This window comes from Peromyscus maniculatus, chromosome 1 (assembly GCF_049852395.1).
Source record: "Peromyscus maniculatus bairdii isolate BWxNUB_F1_BW_parent chromosome 1, HU_Pman_BW_mat_3.1, whole genome shotgun sequence".
In the NCBI taxonomy this organism is placed as follows: domain Eukaryota; kingdom Metazoa; phylum Chordata; class Mammalia; order Rodentia; family Cricetidae; genus Peromyscus; species Peromyscus maniculatus.
In genome coordinates, this window is record NC_134852.1 from 22,115,224 (window position 1) to 22,142,440 (window position 27,217).

General features: G+C 38.5%; 1 pseudogene across 1 annotated transcript; it reads right to left on the reverse strand.

Annotated features, from left to right (window-relative positions):
• Nucleotides 1-122: 122 nt before the first annotated feature.
• On the reverse strand, nt 123-17,538 carry LOC143273270 (sulfotransferase 2A1-like; annotated as a pseudogene). Its single transcript, XR_013051199.1, has 3 exons — nt 17,285-17,538; nt 15,986-16,194; nt 123-835 (listed from the first exon to the last, which is right to left on the reverse strand). The product of XR_013051199.1 is annotated as a sulfotransferase 2A1-like (transcript).
• Nucleotides 17,539-27,217: the final 9,679 nt, after the last annotated feature.

Genomic DNA, 27,217 nt, shown 5'->3' on the forward strand with positions numbered 1-27,217 from the left:
CAGGCGCATCTCTGTGAGTTCGAGGCCAGCCTGGGCTACAGAGTGAGTTCCAGGAAAGGCACAAAGCTACACAGAGAAACCCTGTCTCAAAAAACCAAAAAAAAAAAAAAAAAAAAAAAAAAAGAATTTAACCTCTCAATGCTCACACTCAATGATATATTGTGCCAGCAAGGCTGTGCCTAATAAGTCTTCTGAAAAAGTTCCATCAACTGGGAAATAATTGTTAAAATACATGAGTTTATGTGGAAAATTTCTTATTCAAACTACCAGAAACTATAACATCTACATTAGTACTGGAAAGACTAGATACTATAAATGATGCCAGGATAGTATATCATGGAGCAAGGTCTGTCTGTTCCCTGTCTGACAATTGGGTCTGAAATGGCAATGAGCCTCAGATCGACAGATTGGTTTAATGTGGAGGAATAGGATGGAGCCAAGTGAAAACTAATGAGTATACTAAAGGATAGCACTGTAACCAATTTAGATAACATGACATTGTGTGTTTGAGTGCCAACATTAAATAAACAGAACATAGTTGTAGGTGATTATTGCCCTAGAACTCAAGAGGTGGATGGAGGAGGACCAGACCTTCAAGGACATCCGTGGCTATATGGGGAGTTCAAGGCCAGCTTATAGTGTATCTTACCCTGTCTTAAAAAATGTAGGTGAGCCTACCTCAACTTCTATATTTAAGAGGACACTTACCATTTCCTTTGAGGAACCATTCAATATAAGTCCCCAGTGACACTGGATTCTTCATAAAGTTTTTCTTACCATAGTAAAAATAGCCAGACACAAGAACATCTCTGGGATTTCTGATGACATAGATCACCTTAAATGGAAAAACATGTACATGAAGGTCAATATAATCAGTCCCAACCTTTAAATGGCACAATTTATATGAACTGAAAATCAAATACTAATGAGGTTTCTAAAAACATTTATTATTTTTCTTCAGATAAAATATAAAGAGAAGTGCAAAATATCTATAGTCGGAATCTGCTTTTCTAAATTTATTGATTTACAAAAAGGTAACAGCAAAATTACTGAGGTAACTAATACTGTAAAAACCACATGAACAACAAAAAGCCAAGATTGATTCAATAGTTGTAAAGATCAATATCTTAAAGTGTGAAAGACCATCCATCCACTGTGAAAGAACAACCTATATACACAGAATAATGAATACTGTGCTAAATCTATCTGAAAATGACTAATTGGTTGCTGTAACTGTAACTACCAAATATAACTTTCAAAAATAATAATGATGCAGTTTAATGTTAATGTTTCTTTGTACAATGATTAACATAAAGACCTATAGGAACTAAGAAATGCTGAAAGTTAGAGATGTAAATTGGCCCTGGGAAACACATCACAACTCGTTATGCAATGCCAATTTCTTAGTCATGAAAACATGCATAAAAGTAACATTGTAGAGACTAAGTTTGTTGTACTAAAATATTCAGGGATATGTAGATACATATATGCATACATATATAACAACAAATAATGAAAAAGAGAACATAAATTTGAAAAAGTGAAAGGAGGGCTTTAAAGGTGACCATGTGGGAAGGATGAAGAATGGGTATGATATTTGTAATTATTTTACATTGTAATCTCAAAAATAGAAGAAACAAAAAATAATAAAAGGAAATTTACATATTATGCTGATGTTCTTTGTGACATTATTCTAGAATTCATCTCTTAAGCCTTAATTTCTACAAACATTCATTTGTCAAATCCAGATAAGACACACACATGAACACGCACCTAACTGTCCCACTTGCCTGGCCAACAGGGAAGAATTCCAAGGGCGGGCTCAGCCACCACGACCAAAACTCCCCATCTGACTCTGCAATCTATAAGGCCCATGACATACCCTAAATAATCCCATCCTCCTGTGACCCCAGTGGCTTCCTGATACACAGAATTTGCCAGCTCTCATTAGACCAAGAGGTGAGTGACTTTTCTCCCACCTAGAGTCCCACCACTAGAACCTATGCCCTGGGAAACAATCAGTCCCCAGGAAATTCCACCATTGGCTGCCACAGCTGCTGGCAAGCAGGGAGAATCCTGAGGGCAGGGTGTCTCACCAAAACCTCCATTGAACCCTGGAATCTAAAAGACCCACTCCCTACCCCAAACCTACCCATCTCCCTGCAAACTAAGTGGCTTCATGAGACACAGAATCTGCAATCTCTCATTGGACCAAGAGCCCTAATAGGACAAGAGGCCTGATAGGACCAAAAGCAGCTCTCTGAGACACAGAATCCATCAGTTGCAATTAGAACAAGAGCTAAGATTGGACCCAGAGTGGTGCCCTCAGACACAGACAAGGAAGCATAGATTGGGCCATTGAACTAAGAGCCGCTTACTCATACAGAGGCACCTCTTGCATGTATTGGAGGAAGAGATGTGTAGACCCCGAGCAAAAATACATACAACAACATAAAAAGCAATAAGGAATCACCACACCCTAGTGGTTCTACAACAACAAGACCTGAACATCACAACATAGAAGAAGCAGAAGAAGATCCTGCCCCAGACCTCCCATCTTGACAAGAGTTGAGTGCCTGGGCTTAGCCTAGATCCCATCCCTGGGCACCAGCCATTCTGCCCAACTTGGCCCCAGGTTCTGGCCATCGAGCAGGATCCTCTCCACCCTCACTGGGAAGGCTCCCATTCTCCAAGACCCCTGGCAGACCCTGCAATCTCCACGCCCTGCCACAAGCCCATCCGCCCCATACCCCAGCCACTTCCTGAGACTTAGAGACCAGCCCCCAGCTACCATCCTGCCCTGGAGCTCCAAACTGGACAAGAGAGAGAGACTTTCTGAATCTGTCAACTCTGTCTGGACCAAGTGCGCTGATAAGACCAAAAACAAATCCACATGGAAATGGTAAGACGTCAAGGCAGAAGTACATAAAACAAAAGGAGGAGCAATACAGCATCACCAGTACCTAGCCCTCCTCCAACAACTAGACCTGAACATCACAAAATGGAAGAAGCAAAAGAAACCAGCCTTATGAATAACATAAATGAAGAGGGTAGAGGCTTATATAAAAGGAATTACAAATGAAGTTAAGGAAAAGTCAAACAAAAAAAAATGGGAAGAACAATATAAAAAACAGGGGAGAGGACAAATAAAGCAGAAGAAAACAATAAAGTCCTGAAAGAAAATAATGAAAAAAGCAATGAACGAGATGAAGGACACAGTCCAAGACCTGAAAAGGGAAATAGAAAAAATGAAGAAGGCACAGACAGAGGGAATGTTGAAAATAGAAAATCTGAGTAAACGAACGGGAACTTCAGATGCAAGTATAACCAACAGAATGCAAGAGATGAGAGAGAGGATCTCTGGCATTGAAGATATGGTAGAAGAAATAGATTAATCAATCAACTAAAGCCAACAAAGTCATGACCCAAAATGTCCAAGAAATTTTGGACACCATGAAAAGACTAAACCTTCAAATAATAGGGATAGAGGAAGGAGAAGAATACCAACTCAAAGGCTCAAAAAATATATTCAACAAGATCATAGAAGAAAACGTTTGGAACTTAAAGAAGGAAATGCCTTTGAAGATACAAGAAGCCTATAGAATACCAAACAGACTAACCCCCCCCAGAAAAAAAGTCCCCTTGCCACATAATAATTAAACAACTAAATGTGTTGAATAAAGAAAGAATATTAAGAGCAGCAAAGGAAAAAGTCCAAGTGACCTATAAAGGTAAACCCATCAGAATAACACCCGATTTCTCAATGGAGACTTTGAAAGCCTGAAGGACCTGGACAGATATAATGAAGACACTAAGAGACCATGGATGTCAGCCTAGACTAATATACCCAGCAAAACCTTCAATCATCATAAACAGAGAGAACAAGACATTCCAAGACAAAGTCAGAATAAACAATACTTATCCACACACCCAGCCCTAAAGAAAGCACTAGAAGGAAAAATCCAACCTAAGGAAGTCAGATGCACCCTCAAAAACACAGGCAATAGATAATGACACAGCAATAAACTCCAAAGAGGAGAAGTACACACACACTACCACCAAAAAGTAACAGGAATGAACAATCACTGGTCATTAATATTCCTTAATATCAATGGATTAATTCACCTATAAAAGACACAGGCTTACAGAATGGATATGAAAGCAGGGCCCATCTTTCTGCTGTATACAAGAAACAAATCTCAAATTCAAAGATAGACACTACGTAAGAATAAAAGGCTGGGAAAAGATTTTCCAATCAAATGGTCTTAAAAAACAAATGGATGTAGCCATCCTAATATCCAGAAAAATAGACTTCAAACTAAAATCTATCAAAAGAAATCAAGAAGGGCATTATATACTCATCACAGGAAAGATCCACCAAGATGAAGTTTCAATTCTAAACACTTATGCCCAAACACAAGTTCACTCAAATATGTAAAAGAAACATTACTAAAGCTTCAACCACATATAAAACCCCACACATTAGTAGTGGGAGACTTGAATACCCTATTTTCACCACTGGACAGATCTTCCAAATCGAAACAATATAGAAATAAAGGACTTAGCCGGGCGTTGGTGGCACACGCCTTTAATCCCAGCACTCAGGAGGCAGAGCCAGGTGGATCTCTGTGAGTTCGAGGCCAGCCTGGGCTACCAAGTGAGCTCCAGGAAAGGCGCAAAGCTACACAGAGAAACCCTGTCTCTAAAAACCAAAAAAAAAAGAAAAAGAAATAAAGGACTTAACTGATGTTATGACTCAAATGGACTTTCTTGATATCTACAGAACATTCCATTCTAACAAAAAGGAATACACTTTCTTCTCAGCACCCCCATGGAACCTTCTCTAAAACCGATCACATACTTGGCCACAAAGCAAATCTCAACAGATACAAAAGAATTGGCATAACTTCCTGCATTCTATCAGACCACCATGGCTTAAAGTTAGATTTCAGCAACAACAAAAACTATAGAAAACCTACAATCTCATGGAAACTGAATAATGCTCAACTGAATCACCAATGGGTCAAGGAAGAAATAAAGAAAGAAATTAAAGACTTCCTAGAGATCAACGAAAATGAAGACACCACATACCCACACTTATGGGACACTATGAAAGCACTGCTAGGAGGGAACTTCATAGCACTAAATGCCCACATAAAGAAGTTGGAGAAATCTCACACTAGTGACTTAACAGCATACCTGAAAGCTCTAGAAAAGAAGAAGCAAACTCTACCAGGAAGAATAGATGCCAGGAAATTATCAAATTGAGAGCTGAGATCAACAAAATAGAAACAAAGAGAACATACAAATAAATTAATGAAACAAAGAGATGGTTCTTTGAGAAAATCAACAAGATAGAGAAGCCCTTATCCAAACTAACCAAAAGACAGAGAGAGAGCATCCAAATTAACAAAATCAGAAATGAAAAAGGAGACATAAAAACAGACATTGAGGAAATCCAGAGAATCATCAGGTCATATTTCAAAAACCTCTACTCCACAAAACTGGAAAATCTAAAAGAAATGGATAATTTTCTGGATAGGTACCACATACCTAAGTTAAATCAAGACCAGATAAACTATTTAAATAGTCCAATAACCCCTAAGGAAATAGAATCAGTCATTAAAAGTCTCCCAACCAAAAAAAGCCCAGGAACAGATGGTTTTAGCGTAGAATTCTATCAGATCTTCAAAGTAGAGTTAATACCAATACTCTCTAAATTGTTCCACACAATAGAAACGGAAGGAACATTACCAAACTCCTTCTATGAGGCTACAATTACCCTGATTCCTAAACCAAACAAGGATGCAACAAAGAAAGAGAACTACAGACCGATCTCCCTCATGAACATTGATACAAAAATACTCAATAAAATACTGGCAAACAGACTCCAAGAACACCTCAGAACAATTATCCAACTTGATCAAGTAGGCTTCATCCCAGGGATACAAGGGTGGTTCAACATATGAAAGTCCGTCAATGTAATACACCATGTAAACAAACTGAAAAAAAAAACACATGATCATCTCACTACATGCAGAAAAAGCATTTGACAAAATCCAACACCCCTTCAAAATAAAGGTCTTGGAGCGGTCAGGAATACAGGGAACATACCTAAACATAATAAAGGCAATTTACAGCAAGCCAACAGCCAACATCAAATTAAATTGAGAGAAACTCAAAGCAATTCCACTAAAATCAGGAATGAGGCAAGGCTGCCCACTCGCCCCATACTTATTCATTATAGTACTTGAAGTTCTAGCCAGAGCAATAAGACAACATAAGGAGATTAAGGGAGTACAATTTGGAAAGGAAAAAGTCAAGCTTTCCCTATTTGCAGATGACATGATAGTATACTTGAGTGACCCCAAAGATTCAACCAAGGAACTAATTCAGCTTATAAACAACTTTTGCAACATAGCAGGATACAAGATCAACTTAAAAAAATTGTAGCCCTCCTATATACAATTGACAAAGAGGCTGAGAATGAAATCAGAGATACATCACCTTTTACAATAGCCACAAATGATATAAAATACCTTGGGGTAACACTAACCAAGCAAGTGAAGGACCTATATGACAAGAACTTTAAGTCTCTGATAAAAGAATTTGAAGAAGATGTCAGAAAATGGAAAGTTCTCCCATGTTCATGGATAGGCAGGATTAACATAGTAAAAATGACAATTTTACCAAAAGCAATCTACACATTCAATGCAATCCCCATCAAAATACCAACGCAATTCTTCACAGACCTGGAAAGAATAATACTCAACTTCATATGGAAAAACAAAAAACCCAGGATAGCCAAAAGAATGCTGTACAATAAAACAACCTCTGGAGGCATCATGATCCCTGACCTCAAGCTCTACTATAGAGGTATAGTAACAAAAACAGCTTGGTACTGGCATAAAAACCAACATGTGGACCAATGGAATCGAATTGAAGACCCTGACATTAACCCACACACCTATGAACATATAATTTTAGACAAAGAAGCCAAAAGGGTACAATGGAAAAAAGAAAGCATCTTCAACAAATGGTGCTGGCATAACTGGATATCTACATGTAGAAGGCTGCAAATAGATCCATATCTGTCACTGTGCACAAAACTTATGTCCTAGTGGATCAACGACGTCAACATAAATCCAGCTACTCTGAACCATCTAGAAGAGAATGTAGAAAGTAGTCTTGAACATATTGGCATAGGAGTTCACTTCCTAAATATAACACCAGTAGCACAGGCACTGAGAGAAACAATCAATCAATGGGACCTCTTGAAACTGAGAAGCTTTTGTAGAGCAAAGGTTATGGTCAACAAGGCAAAACAACAGAATGGGAAAAGATCTTCACCAATGCCACCTCTGACAGAGGAATGATATCCAGAATATATAAGGAACTCAAGAAATTAGACATCAAAATGACCAACAGTCCAATTTAAGAAATGGGCTATAGAACTAAACAAAGAATTCTCAACAGAGGAAACTCAAATGGCTGAAAGACATTTAAGGAATTGATCAACATCCCTAGTCATCAGGGAAATGCAAATCAAAACAACTCTAAGATACCACCTTATGCCTGTCAGAATGGCTAAGATCAAAAACACTGAAGACAGCTTATGCTGGAGAGGATGTGGAACTAGGGGAACTCTCCTCCACTGCTGGTGGGAATGCAATCTTGTACAAGCACTTTGGAAATCAACATGGTGCTTTCTTAGAAAATTGGGAATCAATCTCCCCCAAGATCTAGCTATACCACTCTTGGGCATATACCCAAGGAATGCTCAATCATACCACAAGAGCACTTGCTCAGCTATGTTCATATCAGCATTTTTTGTATTATCCAGAATCTGGAAACAACTTAGATGCCCTTCATCTGAAGAATGGATAATTAAAATGTGGTACACATACACAATTGAATATTACTCAGCAGAGAAAAACAATCTCATCAGAGATCATGAGGTTTGCAGCCAAATAAATGAATCTAGAAAAAAATCATCCTGAGTGAGGTAACCCAGACTCAGAAAGACAAACCTGGTATGTACTCACTCATAGGAGGATACTAGATGTAAAACAAAGATGACTAGACTGATACTCATAACTCCAGGGAGACTACCTAGAAATGAGGACCCCAATGACAGAGAAATGGATGAGATCTACATGAACAGCCTGGACATGAGTGGAAGTAATGAAGGGCAAGGGTTAAGCGAAAGAGAGCCTTTGGGAATGGAAGATCCCAGCTGAATCAAGAACAGAGAGGGAGAACAAGGAATAGAAGACCATGATAAATGAAGACCACATGAGAATAGGAAGAACCAAAGTGCTAGAGAGGTCCACAGTAATCCACAATGATACCCCCACAATAGTCTACTGGCAATGGTCTAGAGATAGCCTGAACTGACCTACTCTGGTGATAGAATGGCCAAATACCCTAATTGTCATGCTAGAAACCCCATCCAATGACTAAGGGAACAGGATGCAGAGATCCATGTCCAGGCCCAAGGTGGAGCTCCAAGAGTCCAATTGGTGAGAAAGAGGAGGCTTTGTATGAGCGAGAGTTGTTGAGACCAAGGATGGATAAAGCACAGGGACAAATAGCCAAACGAATGGAAACACATGAACTATGAACCAATAGCTGAGAAGCCCCCAGCTGGATCAGGCCCTCTGGATAAGTGAGTGATTGATCTGTTTGAGAGACATCCAGGCAGTGGGACTATGTCCTGTCCTCAGTGCATGAACTGGCTGTTTGGAAACTTAGTATTATACAGGAACATTTATCTCAGCCTGGGAGGAGGGGACTGGATCTGCCTGGACCAAATCTACCAGGTTGAACTCAATCCTCAGGGGAGTCTTTGCCCTGGAGGAGATGAGAATGAGGGGTGAGCTGGGGGGATGGCTGGGGGGAGGGGTTGCGGGGGGAGAGTAATGGAATCCATGGCTGATATGTAAAATTAAATTATAAAATAAAAAAAATAAGCAGAAGAAAGTGAACTTAAAAATAAATTCCTGAAGATGATTTAATTTCATTTCCTTTAAAGAAGAAATGAAACATTCCTTTAAAGAAATAGAGGAAAAGGTGAACAAAAAATTGGAAGAAATTATTACAGCCCTTAAAGGAAACCATGAAAAAGCAATTAAAAATGTGAAGGAAAGAGTTCAAAACCTGAAAATTGAAATAGAAACAATGAAGAAAAAACACAAACTGAGGGAATACTGGAAACAGAAATTTTGAGTAAATGAACAGAACTACAGATACAAGCATAACCAATAGAAAACAAGAGCTGGAAGAGAGAATCTCTGGCATATAGGATACAATAGAGGAAATAGATTCCTCAGTCACAGAAAACACCAATGCCAAAAAAGCCAAAATACAAAATGTTCAGGAAATCTGGGACACCATGAAAATGTCAAACATAAGAATAATAGAGAAAGAAGAAGGAGAGGGCCGGGCGGTGGTGTTGCACACCTTTAATCCCAGCACTCGGGAGGCAGAGGCAGGCGGATCTCTGTGAGTTCGAGGCCAGCCTGGGCTACCAAGTGAATTCCAGGAAAGGCGCAAAGCTACACAAGAGAAACCCTGTCTCGGAAAACCAAAATAAGCAAACAAACAAACAAATAAATAAATAAATAAATAAATAAAGGAGAGGAATACCAACACAAAGGCACCAAAAATATGTTCAACAAAATCACAAAAGAAAACATTTTCAACTTAAAGAAGGAAATACCTATAAAGATACAAGAAGCTTATAAAACACCAAAAAGACTAGACCACCCCCTAAAAAAGTCCCCTTGCCACATGATAATTAAACCATTAAACATACAGAATAAAGAATATTAACAGCAACAAAGGAAAAACTCCAAGTGACTTATAAAGGCAGACCCATCAGAATAACACCTGAATTTTCAATGAGACTCTGAAGACCATAAGGTCCTGGACAGATGTAATGCAAACACTAAGAGACCATGGATGCCAGACAAGACTACTATATCCAGCAAAACTTTCAATCACCATACATGGAGTGAACAAGATATTGCAAGACAAAACTAGACTTAAACAATACCTATCTGTAGTTGGAAGTTTTTCTGTGTCCTACCCATCCATGTGGTTCTTCAAAGGCTTATAAAATAATCATTTAGATGCTTATATTAATTTTAACTGCTTGGCCACTAGCTCAGGCTTATTACTGACTAGCTCTTACACTTAAATTAACCCATAATTCTTATCTATATTTAGCCACATAGCTTGGTAACTTTTCTCATTTCTGCCTTGTCATCTTGCATCCTCTGTGTCTGGCTGGTGACTCTTGACCCCACTCATCCTCTTCCCAGCATTCCTTGAGTTTGATTGGCCCACCTATACTTTTTGCTTGGCTACTGGCCAGTGTTTTATCAAACCAGTGTACAAAGCATTATTCTACAGCACATATCCACAGACCCAGCCCTACAAAAAGGACTAGAAGGAAAATTCCAACCAAAGAATATATCAGATACATCCACAAAAAACACAAGCAATAGATAATCCCACAGCAGCAAATCACAAAGAAGGGAAATACACACCCACTGCCCCCAAAATAACAGTAATTAACAATCACTGGTCATTAATATCCATTAATATCAATGGACTCCGTTTGCCTGTAAAAATATACAAATTAGGAGAGTGAATATGCAATGAGGATCCATTTTTCTGCTGAATACTAGAAACACACCTCGACTTCAAAGACAGACACTACCTCAGAGTAAAAGACTGGAAAAAGACTTTCTGATCAAATGGACTTAAGAAGCAAGCTGGTGCAGCTCTCCTAATATTTAACTAAATAGACTTCAAACTAAAATCAATCAAAAGAGATCAGGAAGGACATTACATATTTATCAGAGGAAAAATCCACCAAGATGTAGTCTCAATTCTGAACATTTATGCCCCAAATACAAGGGCACCCACTTATGTAAAAGAAACATTGCTGAAACTTAGACCACACATCAAACCCCACACATTCACAGTGGGATAATTCAAGACCTGACTCTCATCAATGGTCAGATCTAGCAGATGGAAACTTAACAGAGAAATAAGGGATCTAACAGATGCTATGACTCAAATGGTCTTAATAGATATCTATGGAACATTCTGCCCTAACAAAAAAGAATATACCTTCATCTCAGTACCCCATGGAATCTTTTCTAGAACTGACCACATACTCAGTCACAAAGAAAATCTCAATAGATACAAAAAATTGGAATAAACTCCCTTATTTTTTGAACCACCATGGCTTAAAGTTAGATTTTAACAACAAAAATTACAGAAAGCCTACAATTACACGGAAACTTACTAATGCTCAACTGAATCACCAGTGGGTCAAGGAAGAAATAAAGAAATTGAAGGCTTCCTAGAATTCAATAAAAATGAATATACTGCATTTCCAAACTTATGGGACACTATGAAAGCAGTGCTAAGAGGAAAATTCATATCACTAAATGCCCACATAAATCAGGTGGAGAAATCTCACACTAGTGACTTAACAGTACACCTAAAAGCTCTAGAACATAAAGAAGCAAACTCACCCAGGAGGAATGGATGCAAGGAAATGATCAAATTGAGAGCAGAAAGCAATAAAATAGAAACAAAGAGAATAGTACAAAGAATCATAAAATAAAGAGCTGGTTCTTTGAGAAAATAAATAAGATAGAAAAGCCCTTATTCAAAAGTACCAAAAGGCAGATAGAGAACATCCAAATTAACAAAATCAGAAATGAAAAGAGAGTCATAACAACAGACAATGTGGAAATTGAGAGAATCATAAAGTCATACTTTAAAAACCTGTACTCTACAAATTGGAAAACCTTAAAAATACTGACAATTTTCTGTATTGATACCACATACCAAAGTAAAGCAAGATCAGATAAACAATTTAAATACATCTATAAACCCTAAGAGAAGAGAAACAGCCATTAAAAGTCTCCCTACAAAAAATGTCCAGAATTTTACCAGAATTTCAAAGAAGAGCTAATACCAATACTCTGTAAATTGTTCCATACAATAGAAACTGAAAGAACATTATCAAAATCTTTTTATAAGGCTGCAGTTACCCTGATACCCAAATCACACAAAGATGCGACAAAGAAAGAGGATTACAGACCAATCTCCTCATGAACATTGATGCAAAAAATCTCAATAAAATACAGGTAAACCAAATCTAAGAACACATTAAAAAATTCATCCACCATGATCAAATCGGCTTCATCCCAGTGATTGAAGAATTGTTCAACTTATGAAATGTGTTAATATAATACACAAAATAAACAAACTGAAAGAAAAAAAACCTTATGACTGTCTCATTACATGCTGAAAAGCCTGTGACAAAAACCAAACCCCCTTCACAATAAAGGTCTTTGAGACATTAGATACACAAGGAACACACCTAAACATAATAAAGGCAAATATAGCAAGCCTTTAGCCAACATCAAATGACAAGGAGAGAAACTAAAAGCAATTCCACTAAAATCAGGAACAAGACAAGGCTCTTCACTCTCCCTTTATCTATTCAATATAGTACTCAAGTCCTAGCTAGAGCAATAAAACAACAAATGGAAATCAGGGGACACAAATTGGAAAGGAAGAAGTCAAACTTTTGCTATTTGCAGATGGTATGAGAGTATACATAAGTGACCCCAAATACCATGGGACTCCTACAGCTGATACACACCTTCAGTAATGTGGCAGAATACATGATTAAATCAAAGAAATCAGTAGCTCTCCTATATACAAATTATAAATGGTCTGATAAAGAAATCAGAGAAACAGCACCCTTTACAATAGCCACAAATGATATAAAATTCCTTGTGGTGACTCTAAGTAAGTGAAAGACCTGTATGACAAGAACTTTAAGTCTCTGAAGAAAGAAATTGAAGAAGATATCAGAAAATGGAAAGATCTCCCATGCTCATGGATAGGTAGAATTTACATAGTAAAATTGGCAATCTTACCACAAGCAATCTATACATTCAATGCAATCCCCATCAAAATCCCAACATAATTTTGCACAGACCTGGAAGAACAGTATGCACCTTCATATGGAAAAACAAAAAATCCAGCATAGCTAAAGCATTCCTGTGCAATAATGCCACTTCTGGAGGCATCATGATCCCTGACCTCACGCTCTACTAGAGAGCTATAGTAATAAAAACAGCTTGATATAGGCATAAAAACCAACATGTAGGCCAATGGAATAAATGGAAGACCCTGACATTAACCCACACACCCATGAACACATGAGTTTTGACAAAGAAGCCAAAACTGTACAATGTAAAAAAGAAAGCATCTTCAACAAATGGTGCTGGCATAGCTGGCAGTCAACAAGTGATGATTGCAAATGGATTCATATCTATTGTCATGCAACAAAACTCAAGTCCAAGTGGAACAAAGACAACATTATAAAACCAGTTACACTAAACCTGATAGAAGAGAAAATAGAAAGTTGTCTTGAACTCATTAGCACAGGAGACTACTGCCTAAATATAACACCAGTAGCACAGACATTGAGAGAATCAATTAATAAATGGGACCTCCTCAAACTGAGAATCTTTTGCAAGGCATTGGAAGAGGTAATAAGACAAAATGATGGCCTGCAGAATGGGAAAAGATCTTCACATCTGTCAGAGGGCTTATAGCAAAAATATATAGTCTCTTTAAGAAACTAGATATCAAAATACAGAACAATCCAATTAAAAAATGGGCTACAGAGCTAAACAGATAATTCTCAACAGAAGAATCTCAAATGGCCAAAAGACATTTAAGGAAGTGCTCAACATCCTTAGTTATAAGCAAAATGCAAATCAGTAGGACTCTGAGATACCATCTTACACTTGTCAGAATGGCTAAGATCAAAAACACTGATGACAGGTAATGTTAGAGAGGATATGGAGCAAGAGGAACACTTCTCCAATGTTGTTGGGAGTACAAACTTGTACAGCCACTTTGGAAATCAGTATGACAATTTCTCAGAAAATTGGGAATAAATCTTCCTCAAGACCCAGCTATATCACTCTTGGGCTTATACCGAAGGAATGCTCAATCTTACCACAAGGACACATGCTCAGTTATGTTCATATCATCCTTATTTGTAATAGCAAGATCCTGGAAACAACCTTGATCTCCTTCAACTGAAGAATGGATAAATAAATTGTGGCACATATGCACAATGGAGTACTACTCAACAGAGATAAACAATGACATGAGGTTTGCAGGCAAATGGATGGAACTAGAAAATATCATCCTGAGTGAGGTAACCCAGACTCAGAAGGACAAACATGGTATGTACTCACTCATATGTGGATACTAGATGTAAATCAAAGAAAAAACAGACTGCAACCCACAGCTCCAGGAAGGCCAGCTAGCAGGGAGGATCCTAGGAAGGATCCCAGGGAAGGAGAAATAGATGAGATATACATGAGAAAATTAAGGATGAAGGGGGGTTAATAGACAGCAAGGAATGGGGGACGAGGACATAGGGGAACAGGAGGTTCGTGCTGGAATAGGGACATAGCGGGAGAGTAAGGAAAGAGATATCATGAAATGGGAATAGGGAGAACTTCCTTGCAAAGTCCCAGGAATCCACAAGGATGATCCTAGCTTAGAAAACTAGCCATAATGGAGAGGGTGTCCGACCTGGCTTACCCCAGTAATCAGATTGTTGAATAACCTAACTATCAGCATAGAGCCTTTCTCCAGTAACTGATGGAACCAGATGTAGAGATTTACAGCCAAGCATCAGGCTGAGCTCCAGGAGTCCAGTGGAAGAGAGAGAAAGGGATTCTATAAATAAGGGACATCAAGATTACAATGGGGAAACCTGCAGAGACAGCCAAACCAAACAAATGAGAACTCATGAAATTTAGACCAACACCTGTGAAGCCTCCACAGGACTGGACTAGGACCTCTGCATGAGTGAGACAATTATATAGTGCAATCTGCTTTAGGGACCCCTGGGCAGTAGAATCAGGATCAATCTCTGGTGCATGAGCAAGCCTTTTGGAGCCCACTACCTATGGTGGGACACCTTGCATAGCCTTAAGGAAGGGGGATGGGCTTAGACCTGCATCTACTGAATGTATCAGGCTCTTCTGACTCCCCATGGGAGGCCTTACCATTTTGTAGTAGGGTATGGGGATGGGTTAGGGGAAGGGACACTAGAAGGGTGAAAGTTGGGAAGAGGGAGATCTGTGATTGGCATGTAAAATGAATAAAATTTTTTTCTTAATAAGAAAAAAAGACAAATACATATAGGTTAATGGTCACAACTTGATTGTGATAATTTTTTTCTAAGTATGCTTTTGTACTTTAAGCATAAAATACTTTCAGGTTCTAATGTGGAGGAACTTCCAGAAAACTTTCTTAATAATAAGGAGCTATGATAGGCCAGAAACTGGATATATCTGATCTCTTTTGGAGATCCTCTGTGAGTGATGTAGGTAATTACTGTGGCTACTCATCTCAGTAGACAGATAGACACAGCAAGATAAAGTGGGTAAAGATAAGCCATGACTATTGAAAAATCCCCATGACTAAAGCACTGATGCCTGGTCAGGCTACATCTTCTATGAGCAATTCTGCCTTGGATAATTTACCCACTAGGTATTTTCTATATGTATAATCATGGTTAGCTAACTGACTTTGATTACAAAACAGCAATATCAACTGTCCACTAGAGTTTGAACTCTGCTTGACCTGTATGTGTAGTCCTTAGTGCTCTAGTGTGATATCAGACTTTCTCTCAGATATCCGCCCAACATCACTGTGTGGTGGTTGATATCCTGGTACTCTGATGTAGTCTGAGGAAGGGACACAGCAACACCAAATAGTGCATGAGAATCCCAGCTTCCCTCCACCAACATGTACAATCAGAGTGCATGTCAGGCAGAGCTCCAGGGCCCATCAAGATAGACTAAGTTCAATGAACATTTGGTCAAATATTTTTCAACAACTATTGGATACTGACCTTGGCCTTGGAACTGAAGATAGACTTGGGGAAAAGATTGATGGGAAGGTGCTAGGTGATGAGGTGTGGTCCTTCCTTATTCATTAGTAGTGAATATCCTTGTGGAGTCTCTATCCAGGGTGAGCGTTCCCAGATGGGCACAGATTGCAACCATTTGGGATTCCCCTTGGTCTGAATCAAGCAGACAGTCTCAATTATCCAGTTAGTTCCTGAACAAGAAAAAAAAGTTATGGTCACTTATTTAAAGAGTACTTTTGAAAAGCCTAGAGTGTAATATACAAACAACCATACAATTTACACAACAGCTGTTTCAATGCACACAGACATGTGTTGTTCACAATATCCACAGGGTGTGACTACAAAGTATATTCATTCAGCATGCTCCCAATGCTTCACCTGGCAAAACTGAGACTCTATACTCAGTAAACTCAATCTGCTTATTAAACATTCTCCCAGTCCTAAGCCACCAGCGCTCTACATTCTGGATGAATTTGACTATCCCAAATATTTGCCAGAGATGAAGTCATAGACTCTGTCCTTGATACTGGCTCCTTTCATTTAATACAATGTCATTGAGATGCATCTATGCTGCAGTATAGGTATGAGTGCCACTTAATTTTAAGGCAAATAAATCACTTAGTGATTCATTATTTACTAAACACATTTATGTTTGTGATTTTATGCTCCTTTATCAATGGAATTTTCTCTAGCTTCTTTCCCTGGGTTATTGTCTAAATCTCTTTCCTTTGTCCACCACCTTTGGGTTTTTCATGTCATTTCCATTTGATTTCAGCAACCTAATACTTTCCAAATGTTTCCTGCTTCTGACTCCCATGAATGACCATCCCTCAAATGCCCATGATACCACTTTTTTGAATTTTGAGACAATTTCTTCTACATGGACAGTGTTCACACTAATTATTCTACCTGACATTGTCTTTTCCTTAATATGTTTTTTACATTCATTCTTTTTTCTCTTGATGCTATTTATGCTATTTATTTCTTCTGTTTATTCTCATCATTCTTTCTCTTCTACTCTCTTCCATATAGAGACATACCATTTCCAGAGTCTGCTTTAAGATCCATTCTCATTGCTCATAGGAGCAGCTAAGACACTAACCATGCCTCTGATTACACAGGTTATATTAGAGATCATTATCTGAGTGGAAATGCTTTCTCAAACAGCTCTCCATGCCCACAAATCACTTATTTCATTATTAATCACCACCCAAATCAGTGAAGATCAAAAGCCTAAACTCCCCCAGACAGTTCAGGATAAGTCTCATGGATTGTCCTTACCTGATTTGGGGTAAGTTAGTATGACTGTGTCTTCATCTCTGATCAAATTTATCATGACATTCTTTAATTATTTCTTTTTTAAAAAATATACCATAGAAAGGTATTCCTTCAAACCAAACATAGTCTGACATTGGAAAGAACTATTCGTGGGTGCTGTTAGGATTTCAGTCTTGGCCACCTGTTCAGCTTATAGCAAATAATTAGAGGAAAAAATACACTGCAGGCAACAAAATCATTAACATCCCAAACTTTGTTCTGAAATGAGCTACTGATTGGAAGAAATATTGTAACACCAGTACAAAGGCTGCTATATTGAGAAATTGTGAATTTTTTCAGAGATCATTCTGGAGATTTGTGAACCTGAGGTCATGACCACAAACCAGAAACTCAGTAAAAAGTACTTGGAATTAGAGATGATGATTACTTTAAACTGTTTTCTAATACAATTTAGCTTTCAGAATGTTTTCACGTGCAAAATCAATTACTGAGATCATAAAATGTATTGTTCTGTACAATTCTTTTTATTTTAAGTAATGGTTATTTTTGAGAAACTCATAGTGCCTTCACTGTACTATGTGATTTCCATTCTCCCTTTCCCCTTCCATTGTCTTCCTCCCCTACCCATGTTTATGATTCTTTCTTTAATTTTTACTGCTATGTATATATGATCACATGTATATATAAACTACTGAGTCCATTAAATTCTGTTTGTACATAAATTTATCCTGAGTTGAGCTCTGGATAAAAATAAGGGATTTATCCTCCTGAAGCACCTGTTTCTCCCTCTTTCAGCAGACATTGACTTGCTGTATTCCTTCATCTAGGTATAAGACCATGTAAAATTTTCCCGAGTTCATAGGTATATTTCCCTGTCACATCTAGGGAATATATCCTATCAACAGGGGTCATGGACCTCTGGGGGCTTTCTGTTCCCTTTTCTGTGTTTTCCCAAGCCTTAGATTAACGGGATTCATTGCAGATGTATCTTTGGGATTCACCATCTTATAGACAATTATTCTCTGCATTTTGCAAAGTTGTGGGAATTTATGATAGTCTTCATATATTGCAAAAAGAAGTTTCCTTGATGGGGGGTGAGAACTTTATCTGCCTGTGTGTATAGAGATAGATATTTAGAAAGTGGCTAGAAAGTATACTTGTTTCGGACACTGGCAGTAGCAGGTTCACCTCTTGGATGTATGCCATCTCCAGGCCCAAGTGGTTGTCTTACCTCTTGTTTAGAGTGCCTTAAGTCTATTTGTACAGCACTTGAAACCTCCAACATGACAGTTCCACTATTTTGCCATTGTGGATATTTTGCTAATCTAGTTATTGTCGTGGCTCACAGAAATCATATCTGTATAGGTCAAGTGATTGATTGCTCATCTCCCTTGGCATCTTTTCACTTTAAGAAAGCCACTTCTCATGGTAGAGGTTCTATGTCATTTTCAATTCAATTCTCCCAAATTTTTGTCTGAAGTGTATTGAGGCTTCATCAACAGAGTTGTATCTTCAAATTCTGTGAGCCAATCAAGGGCAACAATAACAGATATTTTTTGGAGGTCTCTTGGACTACCCTGACCAACAACATGAGATGAAGTTTCCAATGAGTGGTACTTGGGAAATATTATTCTTATAAATGGTGTAACATCTTTCAAATACATGTTAATACTTGCATATTATATGTGATTGTAGACAAATATGAGATAATAAAATTCCCTATGTCTTTTCAACCATCCTTGGTAGTATTTATTCCTCCTTCCCCTCTCATGCCATGTTGTCCTCTGTGACCTCTTCTCAGTTAAAGCCCCTTCTATTTACTCTGTTCTCCCTTATAGTGCCTACATGCTATTTCAGTATCGAGAGTTACTTTAAATTGGTCCTGCTTCACTCTCAATTCTGCAGTTACTTGAGGTTATAAACTCACATCTACTGATTCAAACACAGAAATAAATAAGAGAGAAAAATTCAAGATTTTTATTTCAGTGTCTGTGTTACCACATTCAATACAATACTTTCTAATTCCATGCATTTACCTGGAAATTTCATGATTTCATTTTTCTCCACAGCTTAATAGAAGTCCACTATACACATGGAGCTCATCTTCATTACTATTCATTGGTTGAAGAACATTGAGGTTGCTTTCATGTCTTAGTTATTGTGGATAGAGAGGTAATGTACATAGCCAAGGAAATATTTGTGGAGTAGTTTATCAAGTCCTTTGAGCAAATGCCAAGGAGTGGTATAACTAGGCCATGTGATCAAATTTCCATACTGGTTTCCTGTGTAGCTATACTGATTTTCAGTTTGCAATCACACTAAGAGTGAATGAGAGTTCCCATTCCCCCAAACTTTCACTATCCTTTATTCTCACAAGCATCTGTTGCTGACTGTTTACTTGATAATAGCCATTAGTGCTAGAGTAAGATGATATCTCAAATTATGTTCTCTTTTAATTTTTTAAAATTTTCTTTATTAAAATATTTTCTATTCACTCCTAATGATATCCACAGAACCATCTCTTCCCTCCTGTCACCCCTCAGCCCTCTTTCCCAAGACACCTCGCATCCCCACTTCCCCCAAATCGAGGTCTCCCATGGGGAGTCAGCAGAGCCCAGTTCACTGAGCCTAGGCAGGGTCAAGCCCCTTTCCACTGCACCAAGGCTGTGCAAGGTGTCACACCACAGGCACCAGATTCCCAGAAGTCTGCCCATGTACCAGGGACAGATCCTGACCCCCCTGCCTGGGTGCTCCCCAAACAGTTTGAGCCAAACAACTGTCTTCCGTGTCCAGAGGGCCTAGTCCAGTCCCATGGGGGCTCCACAGCCACCAGCCCACAGTTCATGGGTTTCCACTAGTGTGGTCTGTCATCTCTGCACATTCTCCCATCATGATCTCGATGTCCCTTTCCTGCAGTATCTCTCCTCTCTCTTATCACTTGAATTCCCAGAGCTCAGCCTGGTGCCTGGCCATGAATCTCTGTATCTGTCTTCATCTGTCACTAGACAAATGTTCTATGATGACAGCTAGGTTATTTGCTAGGCTGGTAACTAGAGTAGACTGGTGCAGTTACCTTCTGGACCACTGCCAGCAGATCAAGGTGGGGTCAACCTGGTGGATTCCTGAGAGCCTCCCCAACACCCTGACTCTTCCTATTCCTATGATGTCCTCATCTATCATAATATCTTCCTCTCTGCACTCCCACTCTGTCCCTGTTCCAGATTGACCATCCCATTTCCCTATGTTCTCATCCCCCACTCCTTGCCCTCTGCCACCCCCCATACTCAGTCCACTCATATAGATCTCATCCACTCTCCTTCACAGGGTCATCCATGTGTCCCTCCTAGGGTCTTTTCCTGTTAGCTAGCCTCTCTGGAGTTATGGGTTGCTGTCTGGCCATCCCTTCCCTCCCATTTAGTATCCACTTATGAATGAGTACATACTATGTTTGTTCTTCTGAGTCTGGGTTACCTCACTCAAGATGACATTTTCTAGATCCATCCATTTGTCTGCAAATTTCATGATATCCTTGTTTTTTGCCACTGAGTAGTACTCCATTGTGTATATGTGCCACATTTCCTTTATCCATTCTTCAGTTAAGGGGAATCTAAGTTGTTTCCAGGTTCTTGATATTATGAATAATGCTGATATGAACATAGTTGAGCATGTGTCCTTGTGGTAAAACTGAGCATTCCTTGGGTATATGTCCAAGAGTGGTATAACTGGGTCTTGAGGAAGACTTATTCCCAACTTTCTGAGAAACCATCATACTGATTTCCAGAGTGGCTGTATAAGTTTGCATTCCCACCAACAGTGGAGGAGTGTTCCCCTTGCTCCACATCCTCTCCAACATAAGTTGTCTTCAGTGTTTTTGATCTTAGCTATTCTGACAGGTGTAAGATGGTATCTCAGAGTTGTTTTGATTAGCATTTCCCTGGTGACTAAGTATGTTGAGCATTTCCTTAAATGTCTTTCAGCCATTTGAGATTCTTCTGTTGAGAATTCTCTGTAAGCTCTGTAGGCCATTTTCTAATTGGATTGTTCAGTTTTTTGATGTCTAGCTTTTTGAGTTCTTTATATATTTTGGAGATCAGCCCTCTGTCAGATGTGGGGTTGTTGAAGATCTTTTCCCATTCTGTAGGCTGTCGTTTGGTCTTATTGACCGGGTCCTTTGCTCTACAAAAGCTTCTCAGTTTCAGGAGGTCCCATTTATTAATTGTCGCTTTCAGTGTCTGTGCTACTGGTATTATATTCAGGAAGTGGTCCCCTGTGCCAATTCATTCCAGACTACTTCCTACTTTCTCTTCTATCAAGTTTAGTATAACTGGACTTATGTTGAGGTCTTTGATTCACTTGGACTTGTGTTTTGTGCATGACCACAGATATGGATCTATTTGCAGCCTTCTACATGTTGATATCCAGTTATGCCAGCACCATTTGTTGAAGATGCTTTCTTTTTTCCATGGTACAGTTTTGGCTTCTTTGTCTAAAATCATATGTTTATAGGTGTGTGGATTAATGTCAGGGACTTCAATTTGAAGTCCATTGGTCCACATGTCAGTTTTTATGCCAGTACCAAGATGTTTTTATTACTATAGCTCTATAGCAGAGCTTGAGGTCGGGGATCATGATGCCTCCAGAGGTTGCTTTATTATACAGAATTCTTTTAGCTATCCTAGGATTTTTTCCATATAAAGTTAAGTATTGTTCTTTCCAAGTCTGTGAAGAATTGTGTTGGTATTTTGATGGGGATTGCATTGAATCTGTTGATTGCTTTTCATAAGATTGCTATTTTTACTATGTTGATTCTACATATCCATGAGCATGAGAGATATTCCCATTTTCTGATATCTTCTTTGATTTCTTTCTTCAGAGAACTAAATTTCTTATCATACAGGTCTTTCACTTGCTTAGTTAGATTTACCCCAAGGTATTTTATATTATTTGTGGCTATTGTAAAGGGTGATGTTTCTCTGATTTCTTTCTGGGGTGTTCTGGTATGAGGATAAAGACTCACCTCTTAAGTCCAGTTGGGTGCTGGCAAGCTCTGTCTCAGGGAACAGTTGCAGTCTCAGAGGGTGGGTATGATTTGGGGCTACTCTTCATTTTTTTAAGATAAAAAATATTGAACAATTTAAATGATATTTATTAGCTATTTTAGTTTCTTCTCTTAAGAAGTTTGGTCACAAAATCGCCCAGGTTTATAATATAGCTCACTTTTTAAAGAGACCATCTTTTTTTCTTATACTTTTGTATTTTTAAAATTATTTTCATTTAAAATTTTTATGTAACATATTTTGATCATAATTTATATCATATGCCAACACTTTTCTGATCTTTTGCTGTCAACTTTATTCCTTCTCTCAATAAAAACAATAAAACAAAAATACAACTGCAAACAAAAAAATCAAACAAAAATGAAATAATAGTTCCCCTAGACACACCAAATAAACATGGAATTTATTTTGTTTTGGCCATCTACAACTGGGTATGAGAGCTGTCGTGGAAAGTGGTTGACATACCCAGTGACACTCCAGTGGTGGAAATTAATTTTTCCTGTCCTAGAAGGTATCAGTTACATATAGCTTTTTGGAAAGGGGCGAGAACTTCTGTCCAACTCTCCTTTTCTGTGCTGAAATTTTCCTATCTAACCTGTGCAACTTGTGCATGCTATTAGTCCCTATGAGATCCTATATGCCCCAACCCTCTTGTGTCTCTAATTTTCTGTTTCCTTGAAGTCATCCAACACTTCTAGATCTTGCAGTCTATTCATTTCCTGTTCTTCACATATCACAGTGCCATGAGTGGATGGGTTTTAGGAAGATACTGTGTTTTGGAATGAAGTTTCTCACTGTCCGTATTTTGTCCAGTTGTGACCTCTGTGTTAATTATAATCTATTGCAAAAAAAGGAGCTTCTCTGATGACAACTGAGTGATGCATTGATATATGGGTAGAGGAAAATGTGATCAGGACTAGTTTTATTGCTGTGTTTATTTAGTAGAATAATAGTTATAGATTTTTCCCATAAGTTGATGACCTGTCAAGGATAAGGTTTTACCCCCCTTATCAGTGTCAGATGTGGGTTCCATTGATGAAGTTGGGTTTAAAACAATAAAATATTGTTGATCATACCTATAATACTTTTGCCATTATTGTACTAATGTATCTTTAAGGTAAGTCACTGTTATATGTCATAGGATTTGTAGATGTGTGAGAATGATGATTGCTTTTCTCCTCCTGTAGTGTGCACAGTACCTTCCAGAACTATTAATGATAATCAGTAGAGATGAAGCTTTCTGTTGGACACCAGATCACTTTCTCCATGGCCAATTATATGAGCTATGTCCTGCTTTCAGGAGTAGGGCCTTAACATCAGATTGTAAAAGGTAACCAGTAGCACTGAAAATAGCCTATAACATTTGGCAGGCTCTATAAGGACCCCTTTGCAACTCAAAAGATGCAACCAATTCCTGATACTAGAGATTTTATTTGATAGCATGTGGTTTTCTAGTTGGAACATTGTTTCCCCAATATTGCATAACACAATTTAAATTATTTTATTTACTTTAGGAAGTTTCTAAATTAGGATGTTGCATTTGGCTTCTCAAAACACTTTTAGGGCTGGAGAGATGGCTGAGAGGTTAAGAGCACTGACTGTTCTTCCAGAGGTCCTGAGTTCAATTCCCAGAACCCACGTGGTGGCTCACAACCATCTGTAATGAGATGTGGTATCCTCTCCTGTATACATAGTAAATAAATAAAAAAATACTTTTAGTATCAATTTTAGGAAATACTAGTCATATATATATATATATAACAAAAACTAACTCTAGGAAAATATATTCTGCAACAATGGACTGCCATTTTGAATTCTTTTCTAATGAATTGTTATCATCTGATAACAAATTGTGGTCATTTGAAAGAAAATGGTCCCCAAAGGCAGTGACAATGTTAGGAGATGTGACTTTGTTGGAGTACGACTGGCATTGGAGGAAATGTGACACTGTGGTGGTATACACTGGTGTCTCACAAATGCTCAAGCCACTTTCAGTGACTCAGACCACATCTGGTCCTGTTTCTATTTTAAAAGACCTAAGGACTCACAGCTTCATTATCATGTTTGCCTGCATAGTACCTTGCTTCACACCATAATAATACTGAACTAAACTTCTGAAGTATAAGCTAGCCACTCATGAAATGTATTAATTTATAGGAGATGCTGAAGCCATGTCCTCTCTTTACAGCTCTAGAAACCCTATGAAACAAATCTTACTTGTGATGGGAGAAGAAACAAGAGATTAGTTCTGTGAGAAGTCAAGACTCCATAGATTTTGTGGAAAATCTTTTTCTCATTTATAAGCAGACTACAAAATTGAGGAGGCATTACACAGCTCTTGGATAACAGCACTTGTTGTTCTTCTAGAGGACACAGGTTCCAGTGTTGCCACCCATATATCACTTTCAACCATCTGTAACTGATGTGCCAGGGAATCCAATGATCTCTCCTGGCTTCAACCAGCACCAGGGATGCATGGAGTACACAGACATTCATGCAAGTAAGACACTCACAAATAGAAGTAAAATAAAATTAAAACATATTTTTAAAAAAGGAATGCAATTAAAATTGTGACACAATCGCACTATGTTTTCCTGCGCTAATTTAGTAATTTTAAAAATATTAAATTTGCCAATATGAAAAGAGATTATAGCTGGAGTGGGTGTCATCTCAGTTTATGTTGTCTATCTGAGGTGCTTTCTTTGGTTTCTTAGATCTTTGCTGTAAATGACTTTCACTTCATTTTTCAGGATTAGTGCCAATATATTTTAAGCTCTTGTGAACAGTATTCTTTTCTTTCAACATATACATTGTTGTTATTTAGAAAGGTTATTGATTTGTGCTGTGCTGTCTTGTGAAAAGTAGTTATCAGGTCTTAGTGTTTTCTGGAGAAGGCTTTAGGATCTGTGACATATGGTACTATATCATATGTGAAGGATGACCATCTGACAACTTTTCTACTCCTATCCTTTTTGTATATTTCTCTTCTCTGTTCTATTAGTCAAGATCTTGAGTGTGGTGATATTTTATTTGTACTGAAATGTTATTTTAATTTTATGTTAATAAATAAAGTTGCCCTGGGGTCAGAGCTATTAGAGCCATAGTAAGAGCGTGGTGGTTAGAAGAGCTAGGTAGATTTCTGTGTGTTCAGGGATACAGCCAGTATTGGAGACATACGCCTTTAAGACCTGGAGGGCGGTACTTACAGGCAGTGATGAGGCAGTCATGTGGTTGGGTTTACAACCAATGAGAAGGCAGAACAGAAAGATTATTTAAACAGGGACACAGGAAGTACCTCCCTCTCTCAGGGAAGCTAGGAGCACTGGAGGAGGTAAGATTTTATCTCTGAGCTCTGACCTCTCGGCTTTTCTCTTTTACCTTGGCTCTGTGTTTCTTATTTTAATAATACGATTGGTTACATCTACACTTGAGTAGTGTATAAAGTACAATCAATGAGGTATAACAGTATATACATATATGCACACATAAACAGGCACTCATGCATGTGTCTTTTACATGCATGTATGCATGCACTCCATTCACAAGTAAAAAAACATACATTCTTAAATCAGAGACCAAACAATCTGTAATCCTAGAGCATAACAATAAAGCACAGCAATTCATTTTGTTACATGAATGGTCCATGAAAGAACCCAGTATAGGGAAAGTCTCTGAGTGAAATCACTAGGCAGCTGATCAGGACCTTCTTCTTCCCTTCCCTTCCCTTCCCTTCCCTTCCCTTCCCTTCCCTTCCCTTCCCTTCCCTTCCCTTCCCTTCCCTTCCCTTCCTTTCCCTTCCCTCCCTTCCCTTCCCTTCCTTTCCCAGAACACAAAGCCCCCACCCAAGAATCACCAGCCATGATGACAGTCAGAACTCTTCCTTAATATCTGAGAACAGGGTCTTATACCCTCTCATCTGCATGGACAGGACTTGTAATCTATGTGACTTCTGACCATGAATGCCCATGAATAAGCACTGGAAAGAATCTTTCCCTTGTGCACTACTGAGGGAGCCACCAGTCTGAAAAGAAATCAGGTTAACACCCTAAAGCCCACCTTTCATCTTATCTCCAGTCATCTAACCTTCTGGATGAGTGGAGAAACAGAAGCACATAGCAAATCCACATCTCAGGTTGTCTCTGGTCTATAAGCATATTTCTGATGTCTGTGCCCCTCTTCATTGTCACATGCATTTTCCCTCTTTCCGTGGATGTCTGAGTTGATGGCCTTTTTAAAGTGCTCATTCTAGCTATGGCCTGGCATCTTCAGTCTTATATTCCTCCAGGATCCTGTGGGCTGAGGGTAGGAGTTAACCCAGACCAAGCAACTTGCCTTAATTTCATTTCTTGTGCTGAGAATATATACCCTGAGAAAAGGAAACTAAAGGAGGAAGGGTTTATCTCATAGTTTCATGATACAGCCCATCATTTTGAGGAAATCAAGGCACAGTACCTTGAAGTAGCTAGTCACTTCACAACAGACAGACAGGCTTGTGTGGGAAATTTAGTAGTCATTGTACCTCGCATAAACTCTGGAGTGATGGTGCACCTAGGTGTTGAAATAATCTTTTGCTTGTTATTTGAGTTTTATGGAGTGGCATTTCCTGTAAGAACTTCAGAGTGTTTGCATGAATTCATGACATTCTTGTCAAACCAGGAAGTCATTTAATGGCTGAGAATTGTTTGGGTAATATGTTCTTCAGACAACTTCTAGATCATATCAAAGGATCTGGTATGTGGGAGCTGACTTGATAAAAATACCTCGTTTGCGTAACAATCTATCAAAACATTTCTACAAGGCTACTCAGGGTTTAATCTGCTGGGATGCCCACTTCCTGATCTTTCAATGCTTGTTTGCATCCTTGAGTCTTGGTCATACT